At 43.8% G+C, this 16,493-nt stretch overlaps 1 protein-coding gene and 1 long non-coding RNA gene across 6 annotated transcripts in view; both read right to left on the bottom strand.

Moving 5' to 3' along the window:
• The window catches only part of KIF13B (kinesin family member 13B), a 120,296-nt gene that overhangs the window by 86,912 nt on the left and 16,891 nt on the right, over positions 1-16,493 (bottom strand). The gene's annotated exons all lie outside the window — the stretch shown is intronic.
• LOC309876047 lies at positions 1,066-1,705 on the bottom strand. The gene is made up of 3 exons (XR_014317112.1): positions 1,675-1,705; positions 1,443-1,546; positions 1,066-1,080 (listed from the first exon to the last, which is right to left on the bottom strand). It is a non-coding gene; the product is annotated as an uncharacterized lncRNA (long non-coding RNA).

The following is a 16,493-nucleotide window of genomic DNA, read 5'->3' as shown; positions in this document are numbered from 1 at the left end:
GCTCTAGGGAACTGCTTTGGCAGGGGGGTTGGACCTGATGGTCTCTGGAGGTCCCTTCCAACCCCTACAGCTCTGTGATCTCCCTCCAGAAAACCTCTCATCCCCTGGCAGCTTCAAGGCACCTCTAGGCCAAGGTCAGAGGCGCTGCTGAAGGCGCAGCAGCTGCCAACCAGATTTCCTCCTTCCTCGCTCTTATTGCTAATTACTTCTAAGAGCTTCTCGCAGGCAACACCATCTCTTTGCTTCCTGCACTCCTCTTACCACGGAGCTGTTTATCTCCCCAGCAGGCCTTTTCCTTTGAAACCCCTTTCAACACCTCTCCCTCCAAAAAGCCGTCAGCCTAAAAAGGAGCCTTCGACCTTTTCACGACGCTGTTTCAGAAGCAAAAAGCATTCGTGACTGTAGATACTTTAAAAAGAAGTCCTTCTCATGACAACCTTGCATGTGTGCAACGACACGGGCTAATTAAAATTTCATTGTGTGTTCAAATGTCCTGGATGCCCAAGGATGGAGTTAAGAGGCTATTGGGTACCGATGCCTCCACTTACCATAGAAAGAACCTCAAAAGGGATTTGGTAAAATGTCCTGAAAACCAGGGAGCCCAGGAGCTGGCTGACACAAAACATTGCATGAGTGAGCCTTAATTTGGCCACGGCAAACAAACACGCAGCACCTCCAGGACAGATGCTGCACCAGTCATGAATTCAAAGCTCAGAAGATTTTTCTGGGCTAAAGCATCCACAACGTCCAGTCCTGGCTAATAACAATTGTTTGGCTTTTCTGGGAACACTGCCATGATAAAATAGCTTTACACGAAGTCCTAGTGAACTGAGTGATCAATCACCTAGGAACTGAGACCTGTGTGCTGGTTCCCACTGTCAGGGATGATGAACTCCAAACATGTGCACAGGCGCTGCAGAAAACGTAGGAATAGCTCATGTCTCACCACTGCCAGCATGCTGCAGCCCTGGAAGATGTTCATTTTTAAAACTGCCACTGCTCTAGAAGAAGAGGGAATCTGCTCTCAAAATAGCTTCTGTCCTGGTGGTACAGAGGTGGTTTTCACCTTCTTCGTAAGAGCTACAGAAAAAAAGGTTTTGTCAAGTGTCACCAGTCAATTCTGCCATAAGGCATTGCAATTAAAGGGGGGAAATAAGCCAACAGCCCAGAGAATCAACCACATTGTCTTATTGTACCCTTATAAAATTCATTGCTCGTACTTCTTAATTCTTCTTCTAAATGTGCAACTCTTAAAAATAATTCTATTGTTACTGAAAGCCTGGAGTCCCAAGCAAATGCTGTGTAATTCCTTTATGAAATGAATGCAGACGCAGCATATGTTCGAGGTGGGCACTATCTGCAAAACGCTGAAATTCTAGAAGTCCAAAACCCTAAAAGAAGCAAAATGTCAGCTCTAACCTCACATGTGAACTAGTGTTTACCTCCACGCACTGCTCTTTCCTCTCACCGTAGCCTCTAACAGCAGATACTTGCTAGCAGCGATCAGCTGGTTTCGTTTCAGTTCCTCTTTTCCTTTCCCAGCTTTCTGTTTGGGATACAACGTGTGGGATGCACCACGTGGAAAAGTGTTTAATATTTTGTGGTTATTTCCATAACAGTATGCTAATTCATTAGCCTCATGTATGCAGTTAAGCCTTGTCTTTTCAAACACACCTGGAGGTGATACCACACTCGTCGGCTCCTGATGCCAGCTCTGTGTTGGGAAGGAGCTATTTTAAGGCTGCTGCTGTAGGATTCACAGCCAGTTGCTGGTATTTATAAACAATAACGAGCTGTAAGGCTTTCACATGTCCCGAGGTGCCAAGTGAGGGTTTCTGCTGATTTCTACCTTTGAATTTCTAGATTCCCTGCTGGTTGTCTCCCAGAAACTTCTTGCTTTTCGATGCAACTTGTTGCCTGTGATTCATATGGGACAGCACATGCAGAAGCACTTGATAGCACCCAATCGTGATTTAGCACTTTGCACAGCAGCATCCCTCCAAGAAATAATAAAAACAGATGTTCCTACACATATCTCGAGAACTGCTTTTAATTAAATGGACACATCATTGACAAAAGCGTTATTCTGGTAATGATTAACCAAATTTAGAGATTCCATGTATGCTCAATGATACCTGTGGTTAATCTGAATTACAAAAAGCAGGGCTTACAAAAAGCAGTTAGGAGCATCTACGTTGAGGAATAGGCAGGCACTGGCATCCCAATGGATGAACAGGACCTACCTCTGCTCCAACAACTTGAAGCAACAAACACACATTTTGTTTCTCCAAATCTAAAAGACATCAGACACGTTTGAGAAGCCAATAGCCAAAACCCAAGTTTTCTGCTAGTGTGAAACTACACAATCCAGCCAATGCTTAATACACGATACTTTCTATGGCGTGACAAAACAGAAACCATAAATCAAATACACACTTCTAGCAATGTCACGGCTGGATTCCGTGGTTACTGGATCATCCACGCGAATTCACAAGGCAGTTTCCCAATCAGACTGAAAAAAAAAAAAAAAAACAGCAAACTGCTTGGGAACATCACTCAATGTGGAATTTAAAAGTCAGCTGTCCTCCTTGCAATTTGTAGCATTACCAGTTAAATTATTTGGCAATAAGGAACAAGCAGGTTGTAACCAAAAAGATTATATCCCTTCCCATTCAAGTTTAAATTCTACATAGGGCAGGCAGAGAAACTCAGATGGGGAGCAGCTGCAGCTCCTTGCTGTTAGACCATGTACATCAGCTAAATCCAAGTCTTCATTTCCACCTGGATGTTTTCCCAACTCCAACTCCCCCAAACTGTGCAGATGTATCAAGCCAGTCGCATGCGACTTCCTTACAAAATTAATAAAAAGCCACACACGACTTGCTTAAAAGGAAATCATTATCCTCAAGGTCTACCTGTGTTTTAGTGGGGGCTAGGAAAAGGAAAGAAGGCTCTCCAAGAGGAAGTTATCACATGAAAGTGGACTGGTGGCCCTGCCAAAAATAAACCAGAGTGTGTTTGCAGATCAGCTGTTCCACAGAGCTCACACTGCCTACCACTACAGAACACCAGAAGTTCAAAATAGCAATTAATGTGGTAAAAAAAATAACCACAAAACAGTACTTGTGATTATCACACAAATAAGTTTGTTGTGCCCCACCAACTCCGCCAGCTAGCAGGTAATTTAAGACAGAAACTGAAAATCTGCAGCGTGAAGGAGAAGACAACACTTAATTATTTCCTAACGGGACGTAGAAGGGGAGGAAAGGAAAAAAAAACAAAAAAAAAAAAACAAAAAACCAACACAACAAATGAAACCCGACAGCCAGAAGGTCTGCCAAAATTATCTTGGAGAGTTACTGCATTGTTTATTTCATCTGGAGCCCAGGGCTGAGATTCGGGAGACACACAGATCCCATGGTTAAATCACTTTAAGCAGCTCCGTCTGTACTTTCCTTTTCCAGATTCCCCACTCTTGCTGGCAAGAGCACGATACAAACCTCAGTGCCAATGTCTGGAGCTACAGCGAGAAAGAAGTCAAGTTACGTAGCTACTATAGCACCTACAAATGGTTTCCAGTAGGTTTTCTTTCTTCTGCAGACCCTTTAGTAGCCTTGCATGATACTCATGCCCACCTCTTACCATCAGTCCTAAAAACCAAAGCTGAAAACAACTCAGTTGGATGTGCTTCTTCATCCCTCCTCCTCCTCCTGCCAGCAGGAAACATGAATGAAGGATCTGTTACCTTGCAGGCAGGTGGGGGGATTACCCAAGGTCAGCTGCTCTGGGATGAAGCCTGTATTGCTAAAGAAATGATTTGTTAGCAGTTGTTTTCCCCAAAACACAGCCCTGAAATTAAAAAAGTCTTTCCCTGTGGCATTTTTTTGCAGAAGGACAAAACCTAGTAGCTTGCTTTGATAAAAAAAACACCAAACACATGTGAAATTAATATCAGACATTCAGATAAAAGCCTGTGGACATCACAGGAACTGAACATAACAGATGACAAAGGATATAAGAGGAAAGAGGAGCAAAGGGAAATTCATATAAAGATCACATGCTCCAGCTGAGTTAAGTTCCTCAAAAATCAGACTTCAGCATATTGCCTTGCCATCCCCAGCTACTGCTTGATTTTATTGGATGAGCTATTTTAACTGGTTTTGGGGTTATTTCGTGTCTTAAGTGACACGAAACCAATCATATGCAGAAAGGATATACTAAAATCTAAGTATTTAGACATATACAGGAGAATGACGACAGCTTTTAGGTAAGTCTATTCTGTGCCTTAATCAACCTGACAGTGCTCCCTTCCCCTCATTACTGTTCTGCAGCCAGCATAACAAAGCAGACAAGATGTCTAATTAGCATAATTTGGCCACTCTGGCTTAGAAAATCCTTAAGTGTTTGCTCATGCAGCTGATTGAATGAGGCTGTCCAAGCACAACCACAAACAGAGAAGATGCTGGATATCCAGTTTTGTCATCTGATGCCACAAAAGCCAGGACACCGTGATAAAGTTTCCCTCTGCAGTGAGAGTTATCACTGTGCTGGCGTTGTCCACACTCTCAGGATAGGTAAAGCTTGATTTCATAACCAGCTCCCAAAAGAACCGAGTCACGCAGACGTTCACGGTGCTATTTTAAACACAGGATGGAAAAGGGCTGTGTGAAGTTGGGGCATCTCACCCAAGTGCTTTGTGTAAGTAACAATCGATAGCAGCTTCTTACCATGCCTCACTTCAAGGTGGAGTTTGCTGTCCTAACTCCTTGCTCGCAGGGCTGCAACGGGAGCTGGCACTGCCAGGACAAGCACAGGAGAAGCAGAGGCATCGGTCCTCGCCAGCAACCTGCTCTCACTCCAGTTCCTGCAGTGCTGGAGTGAACGGGACAATGCAATGCACTGCTGCTATTGTGCTGGTTAACACAAGCGACCAGGAATTCAGTCCCCGGTGAATAATGACCCTTAGAGAAATGCTACGCTTATAAATCAGAAGCCCTACCTACAAAATGCAATCCATAAATTAATGTTTTTGCAGAACTGGAGCAACACGAAGGAATGCAGCTTCACCTTCCCAGCTGATCGCGCTGTCCGGCACCACGTAGAGTCAGATGTGAGCCCAAAACTAAAACCAGGAGGCTTTTAGGCTTTCCAAAGTCTGTGCAGGAAAAAACTCAAACACATTTGGCCCACGCAGAAGAGCTTCAAGCCACACTGTTTGTGTGTGTTACCTGTATATTAAAAGCCAGCACCTGAAAAGACCTTCCCTTGCTTCCACCTCCCTGCTTACCCCTCTGTTTTTTTCCTTGAACTTTGATTTTCCCATTAGCAATTTCATGACTGAACACTCCCAGAGGAAGAGTTGGGCCGTGCAGTGCCAAACATGCAAGTTTCCATTTATTGTTCCCCAGAATGAGAGGAAAATGTAGCCTCTCCAAGTACAACACGCTGCTTCAAACAGTACATTTGCCTTCCAGAGTTGAAAGGGAAAGAAATCTGGTTAAAACATGACTTGCAAAAAGAAAGGAAGCGAAAATATGTTAGAAGGCATAAAGCCGTATTGTCAGAGATTGCTTGAAAGGCTGCCAACGCTGCAACTCCCCACAGCTTTTTGGAAATAAATACGCACTAGGAACTTGAAGAATACCTGATATGATTTGTAGCTGCAATACAGTTTCAAGCAGGACTCTGATACCCAAGGGTTTCAAAACTCTCAAGCCCTTCTGTAAGATTTTCAAAGCTTGTGCCAAGCCCAGGGTTTCCTTCAGACATCAGGCAATGGCCTTTGCCCAAAATCACTGAGCAAACCCACCAGAAATTAGCAGCAGAAAATCACATCTCTTAATATCCTCACCAAGTTATCTATTTTTTTTTTCCAATGGGAATGGTCTTTAAGTTCAACTGCTAAATGGATTTTCTCCGATGACTTGTGAGCACTTCAGAGAGCGCCTCAAATACCACACAACCCCTCGTAGCACGTGTTCATTGGAGTGAAAACCACACAGCGCACCTCTAAACATGATTGTACTTCGTGCAAAGAAAGCCTTAACTCAGAATAAGCCTGCTTAGTTTAATTAATGAGCCTGGAGATTGTATTTATCAGTTAGCAGCACACGTTGAAGCAAGCTGTCTTTCAAGCCCAGTAAACTGGCTTGCTGTGCAATGCTTTAGGTTGTTAAGCGTGCCTATCAAACCATCACAGCATATAAATATGAGTCAAAAAAAAATAAATCTACATCCAGGTTTTACAAACCTTCCATTACACAGTGCTTGTGAGTGCGTTTGTCACCTGCTTCAACGGCGTTAATCCAGCTACCTGCTTTATCACAAACCACACAAAACCTATTTGATTTACATGTGAAGCTTTTCTTTTTCCTTTCTCAGTAACAGAAAAGCACGGAGAGTCTCTTGAAGCTTCTTGCATTGTTCCTGCTGGATGGCTTTGATAAAGGGGAATGGTGACTTACCCAAGGCTGCGTTTGTTGGCAGCAGGGCCGGAGCTCGGAGGCTTCCTTTATCCTCCCTCCCCGCTACATGTTTTATGGCCTGTCATGCCAATCTAAGGAAGAGGGTTTCACAACACAAGTCATTTTGTCTAGCCTCTAAAAGCTTTAGAAAGAAGGCAGGAGGAGGGAGGCTGTATTTCTTGGACCTCGTAGCACTGCTTGCCCTGCTTTCTCCCAAACCAAGCCTTCCTTTCATCTGCCCAGTTAACCAAGGTTCGTTCGCTCACGCCAACACACCCAGCTTGTTGAACAGGGATGAACAAAGGCTTTGAGGAGGATGCTAGACATGGTCACACAGCCTGTGTAAAAGCTGATTTCAGTGCAGTCACAACTCAGTGTACAATAAAAGCAAATCTGTAAATATGCCACTTACCTTTCAGATCTGCTCTATAGCCATGCACAGCATTGTGAAATTACTACCCATCACGTCCTCGACATACTCAGAGGAATTAAAGCTGGACAGATGTTAAAGCAAGACAGGTAAGCTGACCTCATAACACCAGCTGTACAGTAATACCCCTCACCTTGTGCTTGGCCATCCCAGCTCCTTCTGGCCAAGGCTCTGCTGCTTGCAAACCAGAGCCCCCCGCTCCCTGCGGCACTTTGCTCCAACAGCCCGAAGCCTCTGCTGTTACAAAACAGATGTGTAATTCCTCATTTGTGTTTCTCTAGTCTCTGGCTTCTGAGCACTCAGTTCTTAGGGCATGTTTCCCTTTTCACAACACAACTTCCCAAGACGATGACCAGAATTGCATGAAAGCCACGTGGTAGCTGCAGCACGTGAAGTACTTCGCCATTTATCTTATGGTCATATAAGAGACCCTTCAGTCTCTAAAGCCTGTGACATGAAGGTATATTTGGGCAAAAAGAAGGAATTTAAGCAGTGATTTTAATGAATTTAAGCACAAATACATGCAGTCAGCAGGTATAATACACAAAATATCACATTTGATACTCAAACTTACGGTAAGGGGTCTTCCACTTCCAAACCTTTACAACAATAAGCAAATCCAAAAAAGCAGCCCAAAAAGCTAAGGGATAAGCAGCTAAAGCCATTTCATATTACTGACCTAAAACTATGTGACAAAGACTTTTGTATCGGGTTTATATCAGGGGACTAAATGTTTTACTGAAGGATTCTCATAAAATCCCAGTGAAACACAGCAAGGAGCAGCTACGCAAGGCTGCAGCTCAGAAAAGTTTTGCTTTCACAGAATGACTGGTGCCAAGCAAACAACTCCCCTCACTTTCAAATAGCAAAGGCTAGAAATTAAAATTCTTTCTAGTTTTTGGTTGTTGGCTAAATATAAGGTTTGCCAACCTGCACTTCACCTTTCTGCCAAGGACACGGTAACAGTGATACCCCACTGGAGCAGGGAACCCCAAATGAGAGCAGCAATCATCCTCTATGGTATCAAACCAGTCTGGAGTGCCAGCAGATCAGCACACATCATCAGGAAACAAGCAGGATAAGGTAGAAGAGGGAAAATAATGAAATAATATTGCTTAAGCTGCTAGAAAATATCCCTGTGGTTTCAAACAGCTCCCTATTTCTCACGTGAGGCTCACAGCTGAAGTGCGCGATGTCAAACCAGCATCGCCCTGGGCTGGCACCAGTTACCAGTGGTCTGTCTCCCACTGCAATAAGCAGTCTGCAATGATCAAAATTAAGATCCTCAACCGCTTCTAATTAAGTTCCTGATAAAACAAAGCACGCTATCTTGAAGCAGAGATTCATGAGATAAGCACGGTATTTTTGCATTGCTGCTTCTGCGTGCAAGGCCTCCCTTAATCACTGGAAATAAGTTATAAAACGTGGCGACATTAAAAGAAAAAATTAATGTAAAAACAATTCAATCTAGCCTATCACACTGAGCACGTGGGGAGCTGAATTTGGCTTCCCCACAAGTGAAGAAAAGCACAGGCCAGGAGGATCACGCACACCGCCAAGCTCCCGGGCAGAGAATATGAGGTGGGTAATAATAAAATGCTTTTAAAAACAAGGGATCTGAGCCACAAAAAGTGAGTGTTTACAGGAAGGAACCTGGATCCCACTGCTGTCAAAGCAAAGTCACTTTGAAGTTCTCCATGGCTGCATTGTTCCGGCTGGTAAACGGCAAGACAAACTTTCCGGGGGGGTCAAATAATCCTCCAAGACTTAAAGCTATTTTAGAGCTTCAGGGAGAGGTGTCAGCCAGCAGGGAAAACTGTCACGTACTCGCTTCCCTCTGCTGATTCCATGAAAGATTTCAAATTATTGGTTAAGTAACTCCAAATTACTAAAACAATATTACTAAATATCGTTATTACTAAAACAAATTACTAAAACATTAACAGTCACACAAGGCAGGCACACTGGGGCAAAGGAATCACATCCTCCAAAAAGGGAGATCCACCCAGGATGACAGAAGATGCTGTTTTCTCCTAGGCAATGCTGAAGGGTGGGGTTGGCCTTCTATATCTTAAATAAATGCCCCATACATGGAAATTCAAGGATGGAAAGATGATATTCAGACTCAAAAATTGCCAAAAAGGGGATGATTTGGCTCAGAAGAGCAGAGAAATGTACGCTCAGAGGTGTGAGCATGGGCAGCAGAAGCCTATACCCATCATGTTTGCAGGACGTGCGGTGAAACAGTGGCTGCAGACCACAGGTGACACCAGGGATTTGGAGGGGTATAGGATGTGTACATATACATACACATCCCCTACAGCAATGGTTCTCATCAGCGTGGGGTGTGCAACACGCCTCAGGAACCACAGGAGCAGCCCAAACCTGGATATCAGAAAATTGCCAAGATGTTGGGTGAGACGAAGCCCAACACAGGCATTCTTCCTAATCCATGTTCCTTCGATGGGCATCCTTCCCAAAGCCATTCTGAAAAGCTTAAGAGATTTACTTCCTTTAAAATTTGGACAACGTACAAACTTCCTAGCCAGCCTCACGCATTGGCTTGGCGTTACAACTACAGCAAAGCATTCAACCACTGCCTGCAACCCCTCAAATCAGAAACTGATCTAACTTTGCTTATTAGAAAGTTAGAAACTGATCTAACATATTCCAGTTACAGCTTCTCCTTTCTAACATGTTGCTTCACAGCCTCTTTATCCTACAAGCTGTTGGAGGCACAGACTTCACCTTTGCAGGTATCAGTCCAATGCTCTGCATTAAGATCTAAGCATCTCTGCCTGGGTGCCGTGAGCAGCAGCTGCTGTGGGCAGGCTGCTTTCTTAGCCTGAGGGTGCACAGTGCTGCAAATACTGCTAATATATCATCAGGGAGCATAAAATCCCATGCAAATCTCAGGAACAGGGAGATGTCTGGCACAGAAAATTCTGTGATTCTGTGAAATTCTGTGATATTGGCAAGGTTCAAGGATGCAAGCAGCAGTTAATGTTCAAAATGCGAAGTGTTTTCAGTATCCATGATTAAATTGGGCTCTTACATGTTGTTATTAATATCTATTACAGAATCACAGAATCACAGAATTTCTAGGTTGGAAGAGACCTCAAGATCATCGAGTCCAACCTCTGACCTAACACTAACAGTCCTCCACTAAACCATATCCCTAAGCTCTACATCTAAACATCTTTTAAAGACCTCCAGGGATGGTGACTCCACCACTTCCCTGGGCAGCCTGTTCCAGTGTCTAACAACCCTTTCAGTAAAGAAGTCCTTCCTAACATCCAGCCTAAACCTCCCCTGGCGCAACTTAAGCCCATTCCCCCTCGTCCTGTCACCAGGCACGTGGGAGAATAGACCAACCCCCACCTCGCTACAGCCTCCTTTAAGGTATCTGTAAGGTATCTCCCCCCTTCTATCACAAGGTTTGGGGACACACTCATTCTGGACTAAGATATCTGACTACCTATAACACAAATATTCCTATTATAAGAAAAAACAACTCCATTATAACATGGAGAGCATGGCAAATTTTGCTAAAAGGTTGAAATCCTAGAATTACCCTGGAAGACAGGCATACTGTCTCCTCCTCAGTGACAACTAATGGAAGGAAAAAAATAATCTGTGATCATTTAGGACAAGAGGATCGCAGGAATTACCCCAGAGATGCACTGGGGAGGGCAAACCCACCTGTGCGAGCCCAGCAGGGCAGCATGGCTTTGCTGTGAGCTGCCTGCGTGAAAGCAAACCTTGGCTGCTTGTCGCCCACGTCCAACCCTGACAGCACCACCTGCAATAACGTCGTTACAAAGGTAAGCATGGCAAGGAAGTTCATGAGCTTAATTTAAGGTATTTGTAGGAATTATTTCCCAGCTAGTGACTTTTAGAATAATCTACGTGCTATTTCCACTGGGTGCTACTGAAGATGATTTTGGTGCAGGAAGGGGGCAGAATTTAGGAACTGATACAGGGAAGAAACAGGAAATTTGGTTTTCCCCTCTGGTTATTAAAGCTACTTCCACATTTACTGTGGAAGCAAAAAAAAACCAACACATTTCTATGTAGTCCCTGTATGAGATCTCAGCCTCTGAACATCAGGACTATCTCACATGATATCCGGAACACGAAGGCTTGCCCGGCCTCTGTTCAAAACCCAGCAGGTCTCACGATGCTTCCTCGGCCAAATCTGCAGACCACTGAGATGCTGGATCTCTGCCACCGAAGGAACTGCTCATATGACACATGATTAAAAACACCGAAGGATCAACAAATGTCCCATCTCCATTGCTTCGTGAGGCTGAAACCTTTCCCTTCCTTCAAAGCTTTTTTTTTTTTTTCTTGTCCAGGAGCCAAGGCAGCCACAGCTCAGAGACAAGAAGCAAACATCACTGAGGCACAAGCATTCAGCTCGAGCTGGAATTTCTTTGGGCCCCATTCCAGACTGAGGTATCAACTCCTTTTTTATTAAAAAGAGGAATTCAATGTCTACATTTCATGATTATGACTCACTTTTTAGTTTCTGGATGGATGCAATTAATTATAACTTACCGAGAGGTTCAGACTTCCATCTTTATAATGACCTCGTACAAATTAACTTCCAATTAAATGCATCGCTACAGCCTTGAGAATGAACCTCTGGCTTTCCCCGTAATTACAGGTACGATTAGACAGGGACAGCTGGTATTTACAGAGTACTGTCAGCTCGGTCACCACATCTCTGCAAGGTAGGTGTTTCCTGATGTCTACTGAATAAGCTCGCTCCTCAACAGTCCACAAACAACTTCTGGTTTTATTCATGGGCAGAGCTCCACGAACCGCCCTTGGAGGTGTTCACGAACCACCTGGACGTGCTCCAGGTCAGGGAGAGCTTGCGTGAGCAGGGTGCTTGGACCAGCTGACCTCCAGAGGTGCCTGCCAACCACAACCAGCTGGGACCAGTAACCCCTGTCCTTTGGGACAGAATCAGTGCCAGGACCTTACCTGGGAGAGAACGACCCCAGAAAACTCAACGGGGACCGAGTACAGAGAAGGAAAACACGGGTGAGAAAATGTTTGATTACAAACCACGCAACATCCTTAGCTCGAGGACCACCTTTTCAGGAGAAGCTGTTCCAGGATATAAATCCCGTGTTACTGAGCTGTTTCCCCTTGTGTTGCCTTCAGAGGCGTGCATCCTACGTAGGCACGAGGCTCCTCATCACCAGCAGAGCCCGGGGCAGGGAGGAGGCTGCTCTGCCAGCTCCCAGAGCCGTGGCGAAGCGCTGAGGCAGTGATTCAGCAGGCAGAAACGTGCTCACCCCGTGCTGCTCGTAGCCCTGCATTACAACATGAACCCGTCACGGCTCTGCCACCCCGGTGTAACTCTTGTAACATCTTGCCGTTGCTGCAATTGGATTAAATTCTTAGAAGCAGCAAAAAAAAAAAAAAAAAAAAAAGGTATTTTAGCGGTGGCAGGAAGAGATAACAACTCTGTGCAAACTCTGTAGGCAGCAGTTGCACGCTGGAGGAAAGCAAGGATGTAAGGTTTTAGCACAAAGTTACTGCATGACTTACTTGTGGGCAGTGCAGGTACTAAGTTAGCCAGCTCGCAGGTTGCAGAGACACTTGTAAGTCTCATCTAAGTGGTTTCAGTGGATTAGCAAAGCAACCAGCTAATTGCTTCCTCCCAGAACCATCCCTATTTCTTTCTTCTGCCATGAAGTTTGCATACTCTTTTTTTATCCTCCACACCTCTCAAGTGCTTTATTTTTCTGCTCAGCACACTGTAAATCTTCCTTCCTGTGGTACCGCGGCTGCAAGCTCTGCGAAGTCATCACCTCCAGCTGCATTTTCACAAAGAAACCAGAGCTTTATGGGCTACGAGACGAAGCCTTGCTGGAGACGTGCCAGTCAACGAGCTCAGAAGAGCAGAGCGCCTTCACGCCAGGAAGAGACAGGGCAGCAGAATAAAACCATCCATATTTCCCTTTTTAATCAGTGTTATTCACATTATTATTTTTTTTTTTAACAAGTACCTTTGTTTCCAAGTATAAATGAAATTCAGTTCATAAACATGTATAAATAACACTTAAAAATGCCGAGCTGAAAGGGCTCATCACTGAAGGGCTATTGAGCTAAAAGCCGGGTGGGTATCCTATTTCTCCATTTCGTTAATCTGATCAGTGCTGCAGAGCTACTTCTGCTGAAGAACAGAACAAAATGCTGGCAAAAGTCTGTGAACCCAGAGGAGAAAGAAAGAAAACTGGATTGTGCTTTGCAAAAGGCTGGACGTAAGTGGCCCAGCCTAAGAACCTCAGACAATACACATTGACTTGTAGGGTTTCTTTTCAGCACTACCACAATACAGAGACCCCAAGTTCTGGTCCAGCTGAGCTATGTGACCTAATTAGTTCCATACCAGCACAAGAAGCTTCCTCCATTTAAACAAAAAAAAAAGGCAACCCACACCACAAAAATACCCAAGCAAGACAAAAAATGAAAACCCCAAACCAAAAACCACCCTCCTGAAGCAATAAAAAGCCACCTTCCCCAAACAGTAAAACCTTTCTCACATTAGAAAGAACCCAGAAAACGGAAAAAATGCTAGATTTTAGGGGCTGCAAATGGAAAAAGAAGGAATCTGTGGCGACTATCCTACAGTCAGATAAGTGCAGAGCAGAGCTGAGACCAAACCCAAATCCCCAATGCAGCCCCTGCCCTTACGAGAAGCCCATCCTTCCTCTCCCCAGGCACATTAAAAGCTCAGCCCTCTTCCTCTACGTTCATTTAGCTAAAAACCATCACTACTTAACCTGATTGCTTCTGTCCCAAAGGAAAGGTCACCGGGCATTTGTGCTTTGCTTTTTTTTTGTAGGATGGTATGTGCTTATCCGAGCTGTCTTAAAGTTAAATGCACTATTTGAAACGAGGTTATTTTATGTCACATATTCCCACAGCACTGAATGCTGAGCCGTAACAGTCCTTGGGAAGCCAAACTTGACATTATCCAACTTTATTCTACCCTAGACCAAAAGAACAGATAAAAACTTCAAAAATTAAATAAGAAAAGACAACATATACTTAAGAGTGGCCACGAGCTGCCCTACCTCTGCTGCTCCCTTCCAGGGCAGACATTCCACCCCACAGGGATGGGTGCTGCCCGTGCATGAGCAGCAGATGCTGCATTCCTGCAGCCCTAGCTCATGGAAAACAAAAACAAAAATACCGACAAGATGTTGATTCACAGAACCACAGACAGAGGCTGCTTTCTCACCTCCTCCCATCTCTTTGCCGTCTGAAATGAAAATTGGTAAATATCAAGTAGAAAAGCAAATCTTGAGGTGCTGCAGCAACTGCAGGTTTCCCTTCTCTTACTGGAAAAGCTTGAAAATGAAGAAATGATTTCCTCTGAATTCAGCAGCGTTATTTCCAACCGTACACAGCCATAAGATGGTGACAGAACCAGGCTAATGTCTTTAAATGTAATTCAGCATCAGCTGCATGCATCATCTTTTTAACTTCCACCTCTAAAATTACCACCACCACCACAAAATAATAATAATTTATAGTACTATATAATAATAGCATATTATTATAATAATACAGTTACCTCAAATTGATACACACCACTCCAAATACTTGTTCAAAGTTCCTCAGGACAATGATGATAAGAGACTAAAAGGTACAAGGTTTCTCATTTTCTTTGCTTCCCATATCAAGACCATGAATAGTTTAGAAAGCAAACCCTGACAGTTTTTGTATTCCATTTTCCAAAACCTAAGGAGTTGAGAGGAGTCAGTGTGGTACTGTCTGCCTACGTATCCTAGTTGACCATAAAAGTCAACACCACTAATACTGTGACATTTATTATTTATTATATTCATGATGTATTATTTAACCAGCTTCTCAGAAGAGCACCAAAGCTCAGGTTAGCATGGGATGCCACATTCTCAACATCAACCATACTAGCTTATCCCAAATTAACACAGTCTAAACTGACTGCAGCAAACAGTTATGAATTGTTCAGCATGAACAAAGTTATTCTGGCTACCGCTAATCAATCACACTGGATGCGAAAAGTGTCCAAAAAAAAAAGATGCAAGGAAAAATATCTCATGATCTTATTAATCTGACAAAGATGTTTTGGAGGTTAGTCTCTAAAATCCTCAGAAAGAAAACTGGTATGCAAAAAAAAATAGTTGAAGTGGTTTAATACACTTTTAAATATGCGTATTTAGGTTCTGCTCTTAAAACTGGTAACTTGACCAGCATGAAACCATGCAGAACCCATTTTATAGTCTAACCTCACGGGCATTATTATTTAAGAGTTGAGAATTAAGAAGGAATAATTCCACAGAAGTGCTCATAGCTGCAGCATCTATTCACAGCACTGCGGGCACACCTGGGGCTTGCTCCCCTACCTGTTCCTTTTTCCTGCCCCATCGTTCTTGATGTGATTTGTTAACAGCAAACATGCTTTAAAGACTTTAAGTCTTCTGTTAACCTATTAGATCAACACACACACACAAAAAGTTTTGAACTCAAAGCTCAGTTTTCATCACCAACCCAGCATTTTGTTCTGTTCACGCTGTCAGAAAAGCTCAGGACATTCTGTTGGCATCGCTTCTTTATTTTCATACATTCAGTTTTCACTCTATTTCTACTATTTTGAAGAACTACTACAGTCAAATCAAATGTTATGCCCTGTCAAATCATTTTCGTAAGAGAGAAACTTGCAGCAAAGTCAAAAAAAACCTATTGGGCTAAACTGGAAAACACTGGGGCAGATCCTAATTCCATCAAAACTGAAGTTTGGGCCAAATTGCAACCAACTCTTCCCAAAGCCAACGGATTTGTCAGTTCTAACCTGGGCGTTTAGCAAGTCAAAAAGACAATTCACTCATCATAGCCTCCTTGAAGCTTCGGTGGCCTGGTATTTAAAGCTTCAGATACAGCCTAGCTTTAAAAACAAAACCACAGACAAGGTCTCTCAAAATTATTATGAATATTGAAGTAAAAACTCCATTCCACTGAAATATTTAACACGTTCATTCTGGTAGGTTTGATATGCCACACAAGGGGCTCTCCTCTTTTTTCTTCACTCTGGGAACTGCCCCTGACTGCTGGTTTGCTACGGGAAGGGACTGCAAAGTGCTTTCTATTTGCAGCAGAAGTCCACTCCTTAGATAACTCACAATCAGAAGCCTTTGCCAAGTCCAGCGAAGTCTGGTGAAGGACAGGCTGCTTAGCAACTATCAGCATCCACCTCTAAACACTGTCTGCAGGCAGCTCAGCCCTGTTACGGGCGCTCTGCAGCTTGCTGCTATAAAATCCATCAGTTTAGTGAAGAACCGAGGGTGCAGGCACTTCCCAGCTGTATTAGGTTTTAAGAAAAAGGACCAGAAGTTAGGAATCTGACAGAAGTAGGTGGTTGTACTTCATGTCACGTGGCATGTGAGCCAAATTAATTCTTCATCTGTTATGAAAAGCCTTTCCCTTAAGTGCAGGAGGTTGGGACCAATTCTGCCAGACCAGCAGCGACTGAAAAAAGCTCTCACATTCAGCTAAGAAATAAAAGGCAGCCAAGGATGATTGCCATCAGTGGTGTG

The sequence above is a fragment of the Aythya marila genome (genome assembly GCF_965140915.1).
Source record: "Aythya marila genome assembly, chromosome: 3".
Taxonomy (NCBI): domain Eukaryota; kingdom Metazoa; phylum Chordata; class Aves; order Anseriformes; family Anatidae; genus Aythya; species Aythya marila.
This window is presented reverse-complemented; position numbering and strand designations above follow the sequence as displayed.